At 43.9% G+C, this 21,900-nt stretch overlaps 2 non-coding genes across 2 annotated transcripts; both read left to right on the top strand.

Moving 5' to 3' along the window:
* The first annotated feature begins 10,060 nt into the window (after positions 1-10,060).
* On the top strand, positions 10,061-10,142 carry trnal-caa (transfer RNA leucine (anticodon CAA)). The gene has a single exon. It is a non-coding gene; the product is annotated as a tRNA-Leu (tRNA).
* Positions 10,143-13,697: 3,555 nt separating this feature from the next.
* Positions 13,698-13,779, top strand: trnas-gcu (transfer RNA serine (anticodon GCU)). The gene has a single exon. It is a non-coding gene; the product is annotated as a tRNA-Ser (tRNA).
* Positions 13,780-21,900: the final 8,121 nt, after the last annotated feature.

Below are 21,900 nucleotides of genomic sequence, written 5' to 3' on the forward strand. Positions count from 1 at the left end.
AAAAGACATTGATGTATTCGGTCAGCCATGGTGACATCAAATCGCGGGGTCACGCTGGTGGGCAAAATGCCCCCTTCCTATTCCTCACTGTCTGTGCTGTTTCTGACAGAGGGTTTTAAACGATAACATGATGAGGAACCTGTGAATCTACACCACGGAATACCAAGGACCTCCCTTTTAACGCACTGCTCTCACAGCTGGAATACACAGCTCCTGTTGTAGCTTTAGATCAGACAGTGGAGGATTCCCCCGGGCGCTCTATCAGACTGCATGCTTCTTCACACAGGTTTCCAACTGGACACATGGAGCAAACGGCCGTGTGGATATTGAGGATTCAGAGAAAAATTTCCCCTTTGTCTGGCTACAGTTCTGGCCACGGTAATAAACGGGAATTTGGGACATTCAGTATCTCACTCTGGATTCTGATCACTTTACAATTTGAACTGAAATTCAATTTACTCTTACATGACATTCTTATATCTTCAATAGTCATGAAAACTGTGCAACATGTCCTTTGATGTAGCCCTGGTGAAATTGATGATGAGTGCAGTATGTTTCATGTTGTCTGTAGGAATTTGCAGAATGAAGTTAGTGAAGAGTCATTGAATCGTATTCTGCGCCAAATTGAAGCCGACCCAATGAGAAGCCCTGTGACAGCGATAATATAACATTGTCTGTAAACAACGCAACGACACATGGAAACCCAGTTTTCAATCAAGTCTATTTTGTGCAAGATTTTTCTGTGTCCCTTTTCCTGAACCTGATGCTCGAATAGTCGCAGGTCCATATCAGTTCCTACTCCACTTGCTTCGCTTAAATTTCAGAACCACTGCAAATGTAGAACAGGCGGGTCCCAGAGGTACGAGTAGGGCACTTTGTAGGCTTGCTGTCGGCGGCTCCAGTGGAGCAACTGATCAGCGCTTGGTACTTAACAGCGTGTAAACATGCCTCAGTAGTAATTTCAATCCTTATCTAAAGCTGCTTTTACTGACGTTAATCAGGAATTATTGGAGAACTGGACTGAAGTGTAGTTGACGAATAATTTCGAATAAAGCAACATCTATTCTAAAACTCCAACTTCCGATTTGTGGGATTGTTCTGTCTTTGCGAAAGGTATCAATTATTAACCGTAAAACTGCACATACTCCCCGGATGATTATCCATCTGTGGAGCGAGAAACAGATGTGATATTTTAGCTTGATGACCTTTTTCAAACCTCTGACACTCTTGATTACATTCTTGGAAAGGCTGTTAAACTCGTTTTATATAATCTTGTTTGCTGCAAACTCACACAGCTCATTATACCGTACGAAAAGAATTAGATATATAAATTTGGGTAGACTGAATGTTGTCAGTGAATCTGGTAAAGTCATGACAAATAGTTTTGCTGCTGTGCAGAACAGAGGGTTCCAACAGGAATAAGGACGAGTCTTGTCACTGGAGTTTTCGGGAGGAGATCAGGGAGTATTAAATGGACTCAGTCCAGTTCCTTGTCATTGTGAACAAATGTTCAAGGCAACAGATGGCAATGATAATGATGCTTGACATCGACAGGTCCATTCCTACTCACTAGAGTCACCATTGTATTCCAGATCACGTGAGCGGTGGAAATTATGATCCTTATGGCAACCTGAGACAGTGCAACAATTAACCCCATGTTGTTAGTCTCACTCTATACCATAAACCATTTAGCCAGCGGATTGAGCAAACCTGCCTCCATTCAATGCAAAGCTAAAACAAACAGCTCAGTACAGTAACAGTTTGTAATAATTCACGCAAAACCAGCTGCTACACCTTTCAAACGCCACCAGTTCTTCTTACATTTAACATGTCCAGTTGCCAGTGTTATGTAATTTCTTTCCAATGCATGTTAAACAATTCTTGAGTGTGTCACTTTTGCCTCCCCATCCAGGCAGACCAGAATCCCTGTCCCTGTTAAATTCGCTCCTTGTGTGTCTGCACGTGGCCTTTCAAATGTGCTGGAATCATCTTCGGAATTTTTTTTTCTTTCTGAAAAACCATCTCCGATTTCAATAACTCTCAGAATGAAAAGTACCTGATGTAAACTTCTTTGACGTTCCTCGCTGGATTTAAAGCTCCAACCTTTAGTTATACACTCACCTGTACGAGGGAATTTCCCTCCTATTTGCCCTTACCAACCTCACATCAGCTGGAAAACCTCCATTAGGATGCAACTCAGTCATTCCTGATTTGTGTCGTGTGATTCTACATCTATTCCACCATCCCATTGAATCCCTTCTTTTCTTTTCTCGTGGCTTTATATCCCAGTAAATCTCATTTCCGTCTTCTCTCACGATTTTGTATCAAGGGAACTCTGACCATATCCTTCCTTTCCATATTTCATCCCGCCCCCACCCCCAACGCCCGTGTATTTCATCATGTCTTTATATCCCAGTAAATTTCGTCCTGAGATATGATGTTGGGTCTAATTCATCTCATGAAAACTTACCACATTATTGTTACAGGAAAGGTGTGGGCTATTTCACTTACAGCCGAATCGGTTGACTGCAGCAACATTGGGTCAAATCGCAGTCACATAGGTGATTGTTGTTCTCAATTTTATTTCTTCTCAACGTCTGCTGAAGTAACACTGTGAGGAATCAATTAATATTGTAAGGCATACATAAGGGGGCGTGTTAAATCTGAGGTTATAGGAATATGGCAGTTTTGTTTAACAGAGACCAGAGATGGTTCAAATCTCGGCACAGGAGATTGACAGAGACCGATGTTGAGCGAAATCGACTGTCTTGGCAAATGCTAGTGTTTTGAAGTTTTGGGAGTAATGTACTTTTAATGGTGCTGAAATGTCTGGCTAGCACAAGGAGTCCTGAACAAGGGAACAACATAACATTTGATCGAAACAACTAAGAGCTGTGTTACATGGAGACAAAAAACAAATTCGAATTCGGCCAATCAGTTTCAATTATGCCCCAATCAAGTTTGAATGTGGTATTTTTTACAATGTTCAAACCATTAAAACGATCCGACGTTTTGTGGGACAAATATCGGACAATTTGAACAGTTATCCAGAGCAGCAAAGAACAGCAAAGAGAGCAGCTCAAAGACCAACAGATGTAGGATGTTAGTAAAATCTCCAAGAGGTGACTATCTGGAGAAATAGATAGCATAGAAAAAAAGCATCAACAACGACCTGGAAAAATAAATCTACAGATGAAGATACAAAGAGAAGATTCGACAACTGGTTGGTTTATAAATTTGAAATTTTTTGTAAATGTTAATGGGATCGTGGATGGGGAAGGTGTTGTAGACCAGAAGGTTAAAAACCGGTTCAGAGAAAGGAGTTGTAAGTAGTTTTAAGTTGTATTTTCTCTGTCAAATGTAAAAAAAATAAAGTTTTTATTTTTGACTTTAAATAGTGATTTTTGGGATAGTTCTTTGCCTCTTGAATTTTAACAGAATACAGCACGGTGTGAATTCTTCCAGTTTTGCTAGTTTACATTAGCAGAGGGGGTTTACCCCGTCACGTAACACCAGATTCTGTGGTTGCTTTGGTATTTCACTCATTCGTGCATTTTGCCACATTACCGATTTTCAAGTTGTCCCGTCTACACAAAAGGTCCGTGCTTTTGCACCATTGTACAAAAGATGCAGTGTTTCTATGCGACAGGCCTCCCTACAATAATATTCGACGCTGATTCAATCTATCTATCCTGATATTGACCCATGGAAACAGCAGTGCCCACTCTCCTCCAGTCAGGAAAACAATCCCTTCACAGTTAATGTTACATCCCGCTCTCAAGGGGCTTTTCATTCCATCGCTTTCAATTCCTCAAATAATCCGTTTCAACAGATTTTGTCACTGAGTCATTTCTTTGTTTGTGTTCAAATCCTGTGAGCAGAGGGTCCCAGTTGGAGCATGATAAGCCCATAACACAGAGGGCTGACCATACTTTGTGCACTGTACTCTGCTGTTCATCATTTCACTAACAGCAGGTAGACGTATTTATGCTCTGCAAATTTTCACGCCTGTTTTAAGAAGTAAGATAAACAGCTCCTGCTCCTGCTTTTGTTGTCACACAGACCAAGATTGTTAATGCTGGGTACATGCACTGGCCGAGACTGTTTGCTCTCCCACATCCGTTTTCTCCCCAGGAGGTGTTCAGATGATGGTCTGCATCGCTTTCTTCTGTTCCCTTTCACTCTAGGATGATGTGAGCTGTGAAATCTACTCTCTGAGCTGGCGGTAACGTGATAAAGCTTATACATCTCAGGTGCAACCTGCCTGAGTGACAGGACTCGCTGCAGTAACATTCCATGCTGATTCAGACAGCAGAGCCCTCGCTGTGACTTCGAGAAGGACACAGACACAGATGACTGGGAGAGATTCTCACTTTCCCTGCAGTTCTTCGCACTTCTATCTGTCTCAGATGGCATTATTTGCACAAGGTTCCCTAAAGAAAATTAAGTCCTGTGCATGCGCGATCTCTCTTATGTACAGCTTTCTAGAATTTCCATAACTCTCACTACCTCTAAACCCTCCCGCGCTCCACAACCCCGTGTTTGATAGTAGGCTGAAAAGCGCGTTCATGTTTCTCTCCCACAACACTAATTGCCAATTGAAGATGAGTTCGTCCAGCTGCCAATAATGGGTGCCCGCTCGCAAAAGAAGTGGCTAGCACAGCCTCCGGGGAACCGGAAGGCAGAATGGCAAGGAGCTGTTATTAAAACTCAGTGTACCCTTCCCTCCGAAACAACAGAAAAACCCTATTTTTTAAACAAGGAAACTCACCTGATTTATGGATCATGCTTCTGTTGCGGGTCTGGCTTGTTGGTCATGGGTGTGATATCGCCTCGGGTGGGTTAATGTGGATTTTGCCGAGTGCACATCCTGTGCGGAGTAAACTGAAAGCCTTAATCTGTCCAAACTTTTGTTTTACTTATGCTGTGATTTGCATGTCCTTGATTAGTATGATCTGCCTTTACCAATCGCAAACAGAAGTTTTCACTGTACTGAGGTTCATGTGACAATCAATCAAAAAAAGTCAATCAGTCGACCGCCATAGACATTTCCTTATTGTCTGGGGGCTGCATAGCCTCACTTTGCACGATGACATATTTTGTTATTCTGAGTGAAATCACAGTTAAACCAACAGAATGTGGCAAGTTAGTCAGAGGTTATATTGACACAGCCGGGACACATCTGCATCACAGTGTCACACAATAATAGTGAAGACCTTTTGAAATCGTCCTCTGAGAAACATGCCACAAAGCCAGACAAAAAGCTGAAGAATGTGTGAAACTGCAATGGTCAGCTCTAACAGCGCGGCCCAGAGGGTGCGTATTGGGCTCATAACCACGAAATTAATGGATTGAAAACATCCTCTACTCGTTGACAATTCCATGTTTCAGTGTTTGTACTGTACCCGCCAGTGTTTCTCTATAATAGATCTCCATTCTACGCATTACATGTTGTTTCCCTTTCCACTTCCTTTCATTCAATGTATCTGAAATGAGTATTTCATACCGATACACACGGTAAATTTACACAAATGAGGAAACACATTTGTGAAGTTCTGGAAGCTCTTTACCTGTTCTGTGTCGGTGTGCTCTGATCTGATTCGCAAAATCTCTTGCCAGAGCTGGGAATAAACTGGTGAAGGTGAGACACATCAGTTTTCGATTGCTCGATGTGCATGACGCCCTGCAGTTATTCCCCAAGCCGTTTCACACAGCAGTGTTCTCCCTGTGAAATGAAAAGGTGTGAATTATAATTTGATCAATTTGTTGGAGACAGAATTCAGATACAGGGACAGCTCCACATTAGTAAGACATACATCACCAACTATGAATAACCACAGGGATACACAAGCGGCAGAGATTCGCTATGGACTCGATTGGCTGAACAGCTTCTGTCGGCGCGTGAGTGACCCCACACATTGATGTTGACCCTCTTCCTGTCTCTGGAACAGAGTGGCTGATGGTGAAACAAAATCTCATTGTTAACTCTATCTTCTGCGTTAAACTGTCTGCAGCCCCGCAGCTCAGGGACGTGGGGATGGCTCTCAGTGAGTGAGACTTCCACTCGGATTGTTTTTATCTGGGAAAGTTGGGGCTCAGATGATAACTGCTGCCCGATTGCATCAAAGAAGCCGATATTATTGTTACAAATGTCTTTCTGCAGGATTGCTGTGTGAAATGGATTTTGAACAGCAAACAGGCTGCACAAAAATGTCCTCACATAAATTTAATTGAGGGTAGAGATTCCGGGGTACACTTGTGTCTTACCCACCAGCTCAACATCTTTATCGCTTCTCAGATAAATGATATTTTCAGGAAGCTCCCAATCAAACTTGCTGATTCCCACCACTTGATGGAACTGGCTGTGCCAATGAGAGCGAGGTTTCGAGTGTGTCCGCGCTTGCCTCCCCTCACACTGCTTGTCGGTGGAGGGAAATAGCTGAATACTCTGCCGATGGAGACAACTTAGTGCAAACGGAAGAGATAAACAGCACTGTCCCGTGAACAAGGAGATGGAATGACAAGGCGATATTCTTTATAGACTTGGATGCTTAAAAATCTGCGAACACATTGGGATGTAGTTGGACCTGACCGAATCTCAGCTGGTTTGGTGTTGGCAATTTAAGAGTGTCGAGGGCATGATATTCACTTCGAAGCTTGTGTTAATACTGGCATGGGAGAATGTCTGACTTCAAATCGCCATCGAGCCTTGGTTGTTTGATTACACTTTTGCCCGGTCGACTGATCAACTGTTTGATAAAAAGATGTAAATCATTAAGTTGCACCCTTTGAAATACCTTTGTGTATTGGGGTCAGAAGTGTCATTGTAGTGGGCATGGCACAGTACCACATGTGGTGAAAGTCAAACAAGTGTTAGATGATGTTCACCCACAGAATCTCACTCTGAATAAATCCACCACCTGGATATTCGCACACTTCTGGGTGTGAAGATTTAGGAAGTGGGGACTTGAAATGATTGAAAACAGCGCGGAAAAGTTTGATGAGAATGGTGTTGTGTACGAGGAATGTCAACAATAAAGGCCATTTGGAAAGTTGGGACAGGTCTCCTTGGAGAGCAGAAGGTCAAAAGCTGGCCTTGTTAAACCTTTCCAAGACATGAGTGGGTTAGACAGAGGGAATAAGGAAGGGGGGATGCTCCCTATGCCTGAAAGGATCGTGAACGATTCAGCAGAGTTTTAGAGACATTAGTAAAAGAAGAAAAATGTACATGAGGAGAAATGTTTTCACATAGTGAGTGGTTAGGGTCTGACATTGATAAAGATGCAGTTTCAATCGAATTGTTGAAAAACTAATTCAATGTTCATATTGAATGTAAAAAATATGTAGAGTTACAGGGAGAAGGCAAGAGAATGATACGAGAAGATACATTTATCTCTGTAGAGAGCCAGCACAGCTAAGGTGTTTTGTTACACGTTTTTTATACTGACTGGAATCACAGTTCGACCAACAGGATGGAGGGAGTTAAACAACAATGATATTGGCAAAGCCGGGACACATGACACAAAAGAATGTTATCCAGCACGTACATGTCACAGGGCGGATGGCGCTGTCTCAAAGTCCTGCAGGATATCCTGCGGATCAGACACAGGAAATTTCAGTAATCGAAACGAATCAGCGGCTATGAAGGGTAGCCATAGAGCCGGAAGCACCTGCTTCAGAACTCAATGACTAAAGAAGCTTAGGCTCGAGTTCCCTCACTGCAGTTTCTGTGGCTGCGGCGTGTTCAAATAAAAAGCAGAACCGGGAGTTTGCTTTGTGGGGACAGGCGTCAGTGTCCATCTTGTCATGATCGTTTTTGCCTCCCACACGGTAAATCGCGGGCTCAAGCTGCTTTCGGTTCCAGGCAAGTTGAGGCATAAACAAAATGGGTAGGACTCCTACAGAGTTAACTGTGGTGTGGGAGAGCGCAGATTTTCTCAAAGTGTCTGTGCTGTCATGGCAGTGCTCGACTCCCGCACGGAAAATCGCAAACAGCTCTACTGTTGCTTTATGTTCCAGGCAGGTTAAGTATTTACTGGAACCGAAAGGAGACGTTATTTCATTGATGTTGCGAAACAAAGTTCTGTCGGAGCCGTTCCGCTGCAGGGAAAGTCGCCCCAGCTTATTCCACCTCGTCCTACGGTCTAAACATTGACGACATCTTGTCTATATTTTGTGATCAATTTCACGTGTTCTTTTTTTACGTTTTCAAGATGTTAATTACGCTGGACAGCAACAAGCTATTGGAAACAGAAAGGTGAAACGTAGAATTGCTTCAACTTTCAGTGCTGGATGCCACTGAGCTGCAGTACAGCGGCGTCGGCTGGTTTCTGTAGTGGTCATCGCGTTCGCCTAACACGCGAAAAGTCCCCAGTTTGAAACTGGACAGAAACTGCTTTGCTCTTCCACTTCAGCCTTTCACATGTACAAGAACGGGGCTTCCTTTCCCATCTGCAAACCTGCCTTCGAATTTGCTTGAACGAATCTGCTCTCGTAGTGAAATATAAGGCAAGTCCATTTAATTACTGTGCAAAGCGTAATAAAGTTTTTGTCCAACCTGGTTCTGATCAAATGCCATTCTGTTTGAGAGTATAGTTGCCGCGTTCTGATCCTTCCGTGAAAAGCAGTACCGCATTTGCACTCCTTGCGCAGGCGGCCCGGTTCAAAGGCAGGGAAGAAGCTGATGCGCTGGTGTCACAGCGCACCCCGAATTCCTGAACTTGTCTGTCTGTCAAACGTACCCCAAAGTCGACTCTGAAAGGCCTCGTTTGGAAGCTGTCTGTCGTTATTCAACGCGCGAGAGTTGGCACCAGAGGTCCTGAATCATGTTTTGGAGCAGTTCGCACGTTAATGGCTCATTCAATCAGCAACAGCAATGAAAACAACATACACTCTGAGAGGAACCTCCGGACCTGTGCTGTCATAGCGTCGCTAGTATTAAGGTGCGCCCCGAGATCTAAGCCATGTTGGAACTGAAACGGAGGAATCGACAGAGAGGCTACAGAATGACATCGCATCCATTTGGTTTTCTTTAAATCACTGACGAGCAGGAAAATGTAAACGGGGAGGGCGAGTGTGGAAGCGTCGCAATTGCAGCTCTGGTGAAGCTCCTTCTTTGTGATTCACTCCGCAAACAGAGACGTGAAGGTGACTCAGGCGTGAGAGCTCTTCACATCGAGAACAAAAAGCAATCAAGGGCAGTTAGCACCTCTTCTGGAGTGGCGGTGGGGTGAGGTAATTACCTTTTGAGTTCTGTGACTATGTTCAGAAAGTGCCTTTTAGATAGAGGTGAACAGAGACTCCATTTCTAATAAGCACCATGGAAGTTAGCAAAATTTATTGAGTCGCTTCTCGTCGTTTCCCGCACAGGTTGGTACCAGACTCAGTTGGTATCCATGTGGCTCATGTCCAGGAGTGAACATCTCTGCAGCAAATTGCACGGTTAAGGTAAAAGGCACGGAAAGTGGCATCTCGAACTGGCTCCGAGGTCAGAGCTTCCTCACGATGTGATCTGTCGTTCTCGGAATGTAATGCGACCTCCGGTTTTAGGGTAGAGAACTTTCATTGGTACCCTTATTCTGCAAAACAGACACAGTGACTGAAACGATGCTGCACGGTATGATTTGGAAAACGGCCTGCTCAGCTTGTGCATTTTCCTTGTAGTCCGGTGTGTTTCGTGTTCCGTGTAAACGTGAAAGTCGTCCTGTTTGGTGAAATCATTTAGCAAAACAAGAATAGAAATTGCAGTAACGTCAAGCAGCTCATGGTTATTTGACCAAATCATAAGCGAACATATATTGTCACGCACTCACAGATACATTTGTAGCTGAAAAGAGTCTGAGAAGATAGACTCAGTTTACCATTGATTTTTGTCTGGATTGATGAGCTATCATTATCTGCTGCCAAATTGACATTGTAGCCGGGCACATCCCAGCAGATATGCGAGTCGGAGAGGGATCATGGAACCCTTTTCATGTGACTTTGCATCTGTTGTTTTGCAGAGGCACAATTGGAAATGCAAGAAAACGGGCAGTGCGCCCGGCTGGTAGCGTGGCCGGATGGTAGTGTGGCCGAGCGGTCTAAGGCGCTGCATCCAAGTTCCAGTCTTGAAAGGGACGCGGGTTCGAATCCCGCCACTGCCATTTCTGCTGTTTTACTCCAATGCTGCAGCTTGTTAAAATGCTGTTTCGGTCCCCACTGTATTGATGTTGAAAACAAAAGTCAAATGGGTTTGCTTGCCGGGGAATTAATGCTTTTGCACCATTACACAAAAGATGCAGTATATTGACACCCAACGCTGCTTGCACAGATATTGACCCCTGGAAACAGCACTGTACACTCTCCTCGAGTCTGGAAAATAATTTGCTGCATTCCCAGTCTTCCGCCTCTTTTCATTTCATTGGCTGCTGTTCTTCACTGAATCCGATTCAGCAGATCTTGTCACTGAGTCATTTCTTTGTATGTGTTCAGATCATGTAAGCAAAATATCACAGTCCATAACCCAGAAGTCAGACCATACTCAGGGAACCGTACTCTGCTCTTGAACATTTCATGAACACCAGGGAGAAATATCGATGGTCTTCAAAATTTACTAACCTGTTTTTCAGAAGCAAGATAAAAAGTTCCAGGTTTCTGCTTTTGTTGTCACACGGACCAAGATTGTAAATGCTGGAACCAGTTGAGAATGTCCGCTCTCCCACATCCATTTTCTCCCCAGGAAGTGTTAACTTGATGGTCTGAATTGGATTCTTCTAAAAAGAAGATTATTTTTATCCATTGATTTCTGTTTGATGGGCCCACTAGGCTCCCTCTGGGCCTCTGTATATCGCTCTGACGACAGCAGTTTCCCGCAATCTTCAGATTTTTGTAGCAAGTACCTTCGAGGATGACATCAAAAGATGTTCGCTGTGACTGTGTGATACTCTACCAATGGAAACAGCTCTATCAATGGAGGCAGCTCAGTCCGCTGGAATGGGATAATTTCTGCAGTGTGTCCTGCGGATCAGATACAGTGCACTTTATCATTCAGATCATACAGAGTGAGAGCGCTCGAAAAGGGCAATTGGACACTCGTACCTGTGTCTGCTCGGGAGTTACAAAATATGGGTTAATGCGGAAGCACTGCGGATTTGATTAGTTTCAAGTGTTTACGTGAGGCAGGAAGCAGAAAAAGACAGACTGTGAAGCGATTGGGATCTGAATACAGGAGCAGAAAATAGTTTGCACAGCACAGAGGAGAGCTTTGAAGTATTGAATTCTGATTGATGGTCCGATCATGCTTTCACTAGGCCACGCTGATGCAGAAGATAATATGTCAACGTCTCTTGGAATTGAGATGTCATAGGCAAATATCACCGTTACACTGCTGTAAATTCCTTTTTCCAATGTGACGACAGTCTGTGTGTAAAATAGCTTAAATATTTAATCCTTTCACATCAACAATTCCATTCCATCTCATTGTGTTGTATTGTCTTCTTCCCACGTTACCTGTTATTGTGCCTGAAGTGAAGTTGATTTGCTCCTTCTGCGTGTCTTTTACAGTCTAAGTGATATGATGCATTTGTACTGATCCACCTTCTGACAGCATTTTCCATTTCACTTCAGCCCGCCCTAACTTCGGTATCTGATACCATTCCCATTGTCTGGGTGTTAAGCGCTCGTCTCAGATCCAGCCTACCCTCACCCAAAATAAATGCAAAACTCAATCACACTGAGATCACTGCAATCAGGGGCATCTTCACTCCGAGGTCATTGATTACTCCTGGGAGAAAGTTAGGACTGCAGATGCTGGAGATTTGAGTCGGGAGTGTGGTGCTGGAAATGCACAGCAGTTCAGTCAGCATCCGAGGAGCAGGAGAATCCACGTTTCAGTATAGCCCATCAACAGGAATAAGGCTTATGAGTCGGGACTGAGAGATAAATGGTAGGGGTGCAGAGTTGGGCAGAGATAGTTGGGAAAGCGGTAATTGGATGAAGCTGAGGGAGAAGATGATAGTTCAGAGGGAACAGTGATGGAATGGGTCCAGAGGTCGGTGACAAGTTTGAGGCTTGGGACTTGGGGCAAGGGAAATGAGGAAATTGTTCAAATCCACACTTACCCAGTGAAGTGACGGAGTCCCAAGGCGGAATATACGGCGTTCGTCCTCCAGGTATTGGGTGGTTATTGTTTGGCGCTGAAGGAGGCCCAGGAGCTGCACGTCTTTGACGGAGTGGGAGGGGGAATTGAAGTGTTCAGTCACGGGATGGTGAAGTTGGTGGGTGCGGTGTCCCAAAGATGTTCTCTGAAATGATCTGCAAGAAGGTGTCCTGTCTCTCTGATGTAGAGGAGTCCACATTGGGTTCAACGGATGCAATAGATGACCTTGGATGTTGTACAAGTGAATTTCTAACGGATGTGGAAGGATACCTTGGGCCTTAGACGGAGATGAATGGAGTGATGTGGGCGCTGCTTTTACCCTTCCTGCGGTGGCAGGGAAAGCTGCCAGTAGTGGGGTGTGGGTTTATTGAGGGTTGTAGACCTGACGAGGGGCTCGTGGAGGGAATGGTCTTTTCAGAATGCTGATAAGGGTATTTAGGTAAATATATACCTGATAGTGGGGTCTGTATGGAGATTGCAGAAGTGCTGGAGTCTGATGTGGTTCATGCTGAGTTTGGTGGGGTGAAAGTTGAGGACCATGGGGTTCTGTCCTTGTTGCGGGAGGGGTGGGATTTAAGGGCGGTTGTGAGTGAAGTGGAGGAGATGCATTGGTGATCAAGGTCAACCACGTGGGAAGGAGACCAACTGGGACTTTCTGAGGTTGAGTTGGTCATCCTGGGAAAAGATGTAGTGGAGGCGGAGGAATTGGGAATAAGGGATGGTGTTTTTACACGAGGTGGCGGAGGGGGTGTAATAATGGTAGCTGTGGGAGTCGGTAGGCTTGTAGTATATCTCTGTCATTAATCATTCGCTGGAGACGGTGATGCACAGGTCCAAGAAGTTGAAGGAGGTTGCCAAGGAGATCCAGGTGAATTTGACGTTGGGGTGAAAGGTGTTGGTAACGTTGGTGAACAGTTCAACCTCCTTGTGGGAGCAGGAAGTGGGGCCAATGGATTCATCAATATAGCGGAGTTACAAGTGGAGAGAGGTGCCAGTGTAACTGCGAAAGACGGACAATTCCACATATCTGACAAACAGGCAGGCATAGCTCGGTCACATGCAGGTGCCCATGGCTACCACTTTGGTTTGGAGGAAGTGGGAGGATTGGACAGAACAGTTGTTGAGCGTGAGGACCAGTTTAGCCAGGAGGATGAGGGTGTCGGTGGAAGTGTACTAGTTGGAATGGGGTGAGATGAAGAAACAGAGGGCTTGGAGACTTTCGTCATGGCAGATGGATGTGCAGAGGGACGGGATGTCTAAGGTGAAGATGACGCGTTGTGGACCAGGGAAATAAAAGTCTTGGAGGAGATGAAGTGCTTCGGTGGTGCCACAAACGTAGGTGAGGATTTCCTGGACTGGGGAGACAGGAAGGTGTTGAGGTAGGAAGAGATGAGTTGGCTCGGACAGGCGCAGGTTGAGACAGCAGGTCATAGGAAGCAGGTAGAATCGGGCAATGCGGGGTTCATGGACAATGAGGTTGGAGGCTGTGAATGAGAGATTCTCCAGAGATGATGAGGTTGTGATGGTCTGGAGATTAGGTTACATGCCCGCATGCATGTCTGACGAGGTGGCCGAGAGGTTAAGGCGATGGACTGCTAATCCATTGTGCTCTGCACGCGTGGGTTCGAGTCCCACTCTCGTCGCTATTTTCCGATTATCACAGCTGTCTTATTGAAATTGGAACTCCAATGGTTAGTTTATATGCATCGACGTTATTATAAAACCTCAAACAATAATTTGAGCCTGTTGGCTAACTGCATTGAAATGTAGATTGAAATGGGACAACGAAAAGGAACGCGATTTTCTTTCCCAAGTCAAGTTGCTGTGAACTTTTATCGTATGAAAGAGATCCAGGAAAACCAAATAACGAAAGATGCAATGTGCATCTTTAATGCAATGGTCCTTAATGAGTGTTTTGTCATATGAAATCTGGAGCAGGTTGGGTAGAAGTGATTCATCTTGGTGCGAAGAGCGCAGAGAGACACCACAAAATAATAGAGATATTTCAAAAGGTGCAGGGGTGGGTGTAGCGACACAAAAAAAACTGGCTGTGAATGCTCAGGAGAGAATTGCCGATATGGATACCGTGCATTGGCACGGACAGACTTACACATTGGTCTCGCCCTTTCCCCCTTGTTCTCGCCATTGATGAAGGCTGAACATAAGACACAGATAAGCACAAAATGTGGGAAGCAAGCTCCCTCTCGTTATGCACACACTGGAATGCATCACATTGAACTATGAAAAACTGGAGAAGTCAGCATGTTAACTGCAGCAAGTGAACGTAAACTGTGGATCAATAACCACAGATTAATGCAACATAAACATGAAAAATGATTTAAAGTGTCTTTAAACGCATGTCATTAACAGACATTTCGTTCTAATACCCGACATGCCTTTCATGGGAAATCATGTCTCACAAACTTGATTGAGTTTTTTGAAGAAGTAACAAAGAAGGTTGCTGAGGGAAGAGCAGTAGATGTGATCTATATGGACTTCATGGAGGACTGATTAGGAAGGTTAGATCTCATGGAATAAAGGGAGAACCAATCATTTAGAAACAGAACTGGCTCAAAGGTAGACGACTGAGGGTGGCAGTGGAGGGTTGTTTTTCAGACTGGAGGCCTGTGACCAGTGGAGTGCCACAAGGAATGGTGCTAGGTCCTCGACTTTTTGTCATTTACATAAATGATTTGGATATCAGCATAAGAGGTACAGTTATTAAGATTAGAGATTACACCAGAATTTGGAGGTGTAGTGGACAATGAAGAACATTAACTCAGATTGCACCAGGATCTGGACCAGATGGGCCAATGGGTTAAGAAGTGACAGATGGAGTTTAATTCGGATAAATGCAAGGTGCTGCATTTTGGAAAAGCAAATCATAGCAGGACTTATAGAAATAATGATAAGGGGAGTGTTGCTGAAGAAAGAGACCTTGGAATGCAGGTTCATAGCTCCTTGAAAGTGGAGTCGCAAGTAGATAGGACAGTGAAGAAGGCGTTTTGTATGCTTTCCTTTATTGTTCGAAGTATTGAGTACAGGAGTTGGGAGGTCATGCTACGGCTGTACAGGACATTGGTTAGGCCACTGTTGGAATACTGCGTGCAATTCTGGTCTCCTGTCTCTTGGAAAGATGCTGTAAAACTTGAAAGGGTTCAGAAAGGATTTCCAAGGATGTTGAAAGGGTTGGAGGATTTGAGCGTTAGGGAGAGGCTGAACAGGCTGGAGCTGTTTCCTCTGGAGCATTGGAGGCTGAGGGCTGACCTTATAGATGTTTACGAAATTATGAGGGGCATGGATACGATAAATGGACAAAGTCTTTTCCCTGGGATCAGGGAGTCCAGAACTATAGGGCATAGGTTTAGTTTGAGAGGGGAAAGATATAAAAGAGACGTAAGGGATAACGTTTTCACACAGAGCGTGGTACGTGTATGGAATGAGCTGCCAGAGGATGTGGTCGAGGCTGGTACAACTGCAACATTTTAGAGGCATTTGGATTGGAATATAAAGAGGATATGTCTGGAGGGATATGGACCGGGTGCTGGCGGTTTGGACGAGATTGGGTTGGGATATCTGGTCGGCGTGGCAGGTTGGACTGAAGGGTCTGTTTCGATGCTGTACATTTCTATGACCATATTTCAAGGTGGATGACAACAATACCAATTTTTGAAATTGAGATCTATTTCATCATTTTACACAGCGACCAAGTTCAATTTAAATAATACAAATAACGTTCGCTCACACGGAATAAAACTGTGATTTTATTACAAACATTGTCCTTTTTAAGGAGCAGTAACTCAACATGAAAAATAAGATGTAATTTTTATTGAACATAGGTCAGTTAACACTAATTATCTTAATTCGCATTGACTGCAATATGCACATGGTAAATAAGGTTAAAGATAGAAAGTATTTTGGAAATAATGATTCGGTGGTGACGAAAAATAAGATTAGGTTCTCATGATGCGGATATTCCACCAATGGCTCCAGTGGTGGAAATGGTCACTGGGCAGTATTTCTATGATGGTATAGAGGTGTGTGAGCTGCCAGTTTTGGGAGATCGCACCTCATCTGGAGCAGCCTCTGTTGACATGGACCAGGCAGCATTGTAACATCAGACTTGGAGGTCCAACCACACCTGGAGCAGCTTTTATTAACATGGAGCGGCAGGGAGCATTGGGAAATCAGACTCCGAGATCCAACCTCATTTGGAGTAGCATCTGTTGACATGGACCAGGGAGCTTTGCGGGATCATTCTGAGAGCTCCACCCTCATCTGGAGCAGTTTTTCGTGACGTTGAGCAGCAGGTAACATTGGGACATCAGAGTGGGAGCTCCAATCTCACTTGCAGCAGCTTCTATTGACATGGACCAGCAAGGAGCAATGGAATGTCAGGTTGGTAGCTGCAACCTCACTTGGAGCAGCTTGTATTTACATGGAAGAGGAGGGAGTATTGAGACATTAGGCTGGGGGAAACAATATTCAATTAATTTAATCTGAAGTAAAATAAGTTTCAACACCTCAGATGTTAATTGACTTATGAAGAATCTGTCGCTGGAAAAATAAAATTCTTTAGATATTGATGACAAGTCCTGCAAATATTCAACTCAGGAAAACGCATTACTACAGAGAGAAATGCAAGTGATGTTTCAGGTCTTTGACTTTTTCTTTCCTGGCCGACTCTACACTGGATTACATGACCAAAAGGACTTTTTCACTCATTTCATGTTATTTAGTTTCCTGCAAATACGGACAGGTCATTGACGTAGTCTAAAGCTGAAAACTATGGGAAATGCGATGTTGTGATTAGGCTGGAGTTTACCTCGAATTATGGTGGAAACACAGCAAAATAAGTTGTAATTTCCTCGATCATCAGTGACCTCATTGATTGGCTGATCAGATTGTGAATGGTAGTTTTATTTGAGGACCATTTGAAGTGAATCAATGATGGCGATTACTGTGTTTTTTATTCACCTTGGGAATGTTACCGTTATTGCACATGTCCTCGTTCACACCACAGCTCTGCAGAGTGTAAAATCACAGCTGTGTATCTGGCCAGTGTTACAACCATTCGTATCGCTGGCTACGGATCAGATGGTTGTAAGTTCGAAATTTACTTGGCGCATGCGCATTGTGGAGATTCACAACACATCCAAGCTAATTTTCTTGGTGACACTGAGGTGGATAAAGTTTTTGGAATTTTCATCTCTACGAACGAAAATTCTTTCACTGTCTTCGATCAGTTAAACATTACCAAGAACAATCACAGTTACAAATCACACAGCACCAGGTTGCATCGAACAGGCATATTTGGAAGCAACAGGTGGTTGACAACTGTTGGACTCTAATCTGTCTTTGCATGATTTTCAGATTTGTCCAACACAGTCCAACACCAACACTTCCAAGTCATGGGTACCATCGACACTACTAACGATCAGTTAAAGTCCAGATGATCTTCCAAAAGATCACGCATATTGACACACACACCAAGCTTCTGCAGAAAAACACCCACCTGATGAAGGAGCGGCTCTCTGGAAGCTAGTGCTTCCAAATTAACCAGCTGGACTATGTCCAGAGATCGTGTAATTTTAAACTTTGTCTACCCAACTCAAACACTGGCACTTCCATATCATAGAGAACATCAGTCATGTCCCAGCGCTGTCAGAGAAGGAATCCTGAAATAGCAGCACACATTGCACATAAGTACGTTTCATTTTCAGAAACCAACCCACTCAATCGCTGCAGCTCCCGTGTATGAAAAGCACAGAAAAGAAATAGCTGAGATTCAGTTTTGACAATATTTTGAAACTCTTTGGGAAGTGGAATCAGAGGAGAATGAAGGATGAACTGTCCGACTGTGCAGAGAGAAGGAACGCACTTTTCACTTCTGCGAGAGGAACAAGAAGTCCTGATATCCTGAACGGTAATGAAACCCAGGCCACTCAGTGAAAGTGCCGAATACCCATCACTAGATCACCAGGGATAAGGGCAGAAACAGTTGCACAGTTTCTTCATAACACAGGTTTTGGAATTATGTCACTGTAGATACGTTTTCCCTCAAAAATGAATGAATTATCGAGTGTTTACAGCATAGAAATGGGTCCCATCATCTCACTTCCCAGCACCGGGTCTGTACCCTTGTAAACTCTGAAGTTTCACGTGTTCATCTCAATGCTAATTACCCTGAAATGTTTTAATCTTGTGAGGCACAATAAATGGGATTGAGGTTTGAGATGGGAAAAATGTGTTCACACCCAGTAGGGGAACTGAACGCCATTTTTACGCACAGACTGCAGCACGCAGACACATTTCCCCAAGAGTAAAACAGGCCTCATGAGAAAACAAGCATAAAGTAAGATGTCACCCTCTTGACTGATATTATCCCATTTCAGACTTCAACACCAGTGTCTGGTTACAGCAAAGAAAGGAAGCATTCAGCCCGTCACGTCCCAGTGTTCCTTGCCCATTGTTTCCCCATTACTCTGTAGTTTATACTGCCTCACTTCGTTCTTGCTGCGAAACTGGATCATTGCTCACGCCCGCTATTTCCTGTCCTGCTGAACGGTTTTCCTCAATTTCTTGGACAGAAAAACAGGAATGGATTATTTCAAACACTTTTCTAGTTTACAAGGCCAGTGTTATCACCACTGAGCCAGCACATTGCCAGTTCAGAGGTAAGGTCTCATACATTAGAAACTTCAATGCAACAGATGATTGGTTAGCCTCAGTGTTGTAAGCCAAACAACAAGACTGGAATGGAGCCGAGGGCATCATGCACAGAAGAATGGGAGAATAGAATGATGAATCTCATGGTGTCCATGGTGGTGTTAACAGAAATCTTCCCTGGTAGTATAGTGATGAGGATTCAATGCTTTATTGTCATGGCTTGTTAAATGTTAACGTTTACAGTAATCAACATGAAATACTGCCTGAACGTTCGAAGCACAATGATGTTGTGCAGAAGTCAGAACCGCTTCCCTGTATGTTACAGTTCCGCATCAGCAACGTCAGCTGCAATTGCCTGACGTTCAATCAGTTTAAATCAAGAACAGAGCGAGCGTCAGGAAAATGGAAGGGGCCTGGTAGTTTGAGAGAGTTAACAACATGCCTGGTGGAGCCAGATTCAATGTCGGTACTGAATATCGATTTTCCAGTTTACTTTAGTATACTGATCACTCCGGATCAATTACCCATATTATCTGCCATTTGTTTTGTTCTTTGTTCATTTCACTTCGGTTCAGTGTTCCGGGGCGACACGCATTTTTATTTTGGCACACGTTACTCAGATCTGTTTTGCAGCTTCATATTAAGGCCAGCAATTTTAGGAACAGAAAGACACCATTCAGACGTCAAGTCTGTTCCGCTATTGAATGGTGTCATTTCTGATCTGATAACCTTGAACTGCACTTTCTTTCCTTTCCCCATAACGCTTGATGTCTTTGCTGTTTGAAGATCTGCCAATCTCAGCCTCATTACACCTAATGACCCTTCCTCAACAACCTTCTGCGACAAGAAATTCCACAGAACCAGAACTGAGAGAATAACTGCTTCCTCATCTCTGTTTTAATTGTGAGATCCGCATTCTAATACGAAGTTAAAAATCATACAACACCTGGTCATAGTCCAACAGGTTTAATTGGAAGCATGAGCTTTTGGAGAGCTGCTTCTTCATCAGGTGTTTGTGGAGTACACAGTTATAAGATACAGAACTTATAGCAAAAGTTTACAGTGTGATGTAACTGAAATTATACATTGAAAAATAACTTGATTGTTTGTTAAGTCTTTAGATTAGATTAGATTACATTACAGTGTGGAAACAGGCCCTTCGGCCCAACAAGTCCACACCGACCCGCCGAAGCTCAACTCACCCATACCCCTACCCCTAACCTAACACTACGGACAATTTAGCATGGCCAATTCACCTGACCTGCACATCTTTAGACTGTGGGAAGAAACCGGAGCACCCGGAGGAAACCCACGCAGACACGGGGAGAGCATGCAAACTCCACACAGACAGTTGTCTGAGGCGGGAATCGAACCCAGGTTTCTGGCGCTGTGAAGCAGTAGTGCTAACCACTGTGCCACCGTGTCGCCCATGATAAGGAAGCAGTTATTCTCTCAGTTCTGGTTCTGTGGAATTTCTTCTATCTGTTAGAATGACCATGTTAGCTTTACTTCTTTCTTATGTAAATTGCAAACCTTTATTTGAAAGTTACATTCTCAGGTGAACTTTATTAAATAGTGTCAGCCCCGAGAATATTTTCAAGGTGTTAGTCCCTGTGCGCTGTGTCCGTGCCATAACGTTTAGACTGATGCTAATCTCGGCACAATGGTTAGCACTGCTGGCTCACAGCGCCAAAGACGCAGGTTCAATTCCCACCTCAGGCGACTGACTGTGTGGTGTTTGAGCATTCTCCCAGTGTCTGCTTGGGTTTCCTCCGGGTGCTCCGGTTTCCTCCCACAGTCCAAAAATGTGCTGGTTAGGTGAAATGGCCATGTTAAATTGCCCGTAGTGTTCGGTGTAGAGGAATAGGTTTGGGTGGGTTGTGCTTCGGCGGGTTGGTGTGGACTTGTGGGGCCGAAGGGCCTGTTTCCACTCTGTAAGTAATCTAATGTAAGAAAAAACCCACTGCAGGCAAGGATGCTTTGAGGCATGGTACATTTGTGAAAACGAGCAGAGGGTACAGCAACAGATGAATGGAACTGCACATCCATCACAAACAGGTGTATCCCTTGCCAGCTGGAGAGCACTTCAGTGGTCCAGGACATTCGACCTCGGACTTTCGGGTGACAGTCGTCCAAGGAAGACTTCGGAACAGGCAGCACCTAAAAGTGCCCGAGCAGAAGCTGGTCGCTAAGTTCGGTACAAATGGGGATGGCCTCAACTGGGACCTTGGGTTCATGTCACAGTACAGGTGATCCCATTGCCCTAGCTACACACAGAGACCCTCCTACACACACGCACACAAACGCATATATACGTTTGTGCGGTGAATTTGTACTTGCAGAGTTACATTCTACTTTGTTCAAAAACTGAATGAATCCATGTAAGTCTCAGTTAACTCATTTTAAAAAAAAATTAGAATCATTCTAAACATTATGGAAAAGACAGCAGCACAAGGGGGCTGACACCAATTGTTTAATGTTCACCTGAGAATATGACTTTAAAATAAAAGATTTTGCGCTTTACATATGAAAGAAGTGAAGCTAACATGGTCATTCTAACAGATGGGAGACTTAGCAAACAATGAAGGTATTTTTCAATGTACAATTTAGTTACATCACCCTGTAAAATTGTGCGATAAATTCCGTGTCTTACAACTGTGTACTCCACAAACACCTGATGAATGAGCAGCGGTCCAAAAGCTAGTACTTCTAATTAAACCTGTTGGACTAAACCTGGTGTGTAATTTTCAATTTTGCATATCCCAGTCCAAAATTATCATCTCCGAGTCATTCGACACGAGGCGCTTTGGTCACTGAACCAAACTTTCTGCATCCAACTTATTAAATCCTTGAAAAAACCTATATGTCTCAATAATGATCATTTTGTTGTACTGAGTCTAAGCAGGCAAAGGCAACTGATTTCTGCGTTTCTTCCCATTTGATTTCATCTCCAATATGAAATTCTCACTGACTCTGATGGAACTGCTATCTTTGCTGTTTTCTAATGTCAGGAATTCAGATTCAATTTAAGATTTTCGTAAGGAACAACAAATCTCTTTTCACTGACTGGAAATCAACATTGGGAAATAGCGGTG

This window comes from Chiloscyllium punctatum, chromosome 16 (genome assembly GCF_047496795.1).
Source record: "Chiloscyllium punctatum isolate Juve2018m chromosome 16, sChiPun1.3, whole genome shotgun sequence".
Lineage (NCBI taxonomy): Eukaryota > Metazoa > Chordata > Chondrichthyes > Orectolobiformes > Hemiscylliidae > Chiloscyllium > Chiloscyllium punctatum.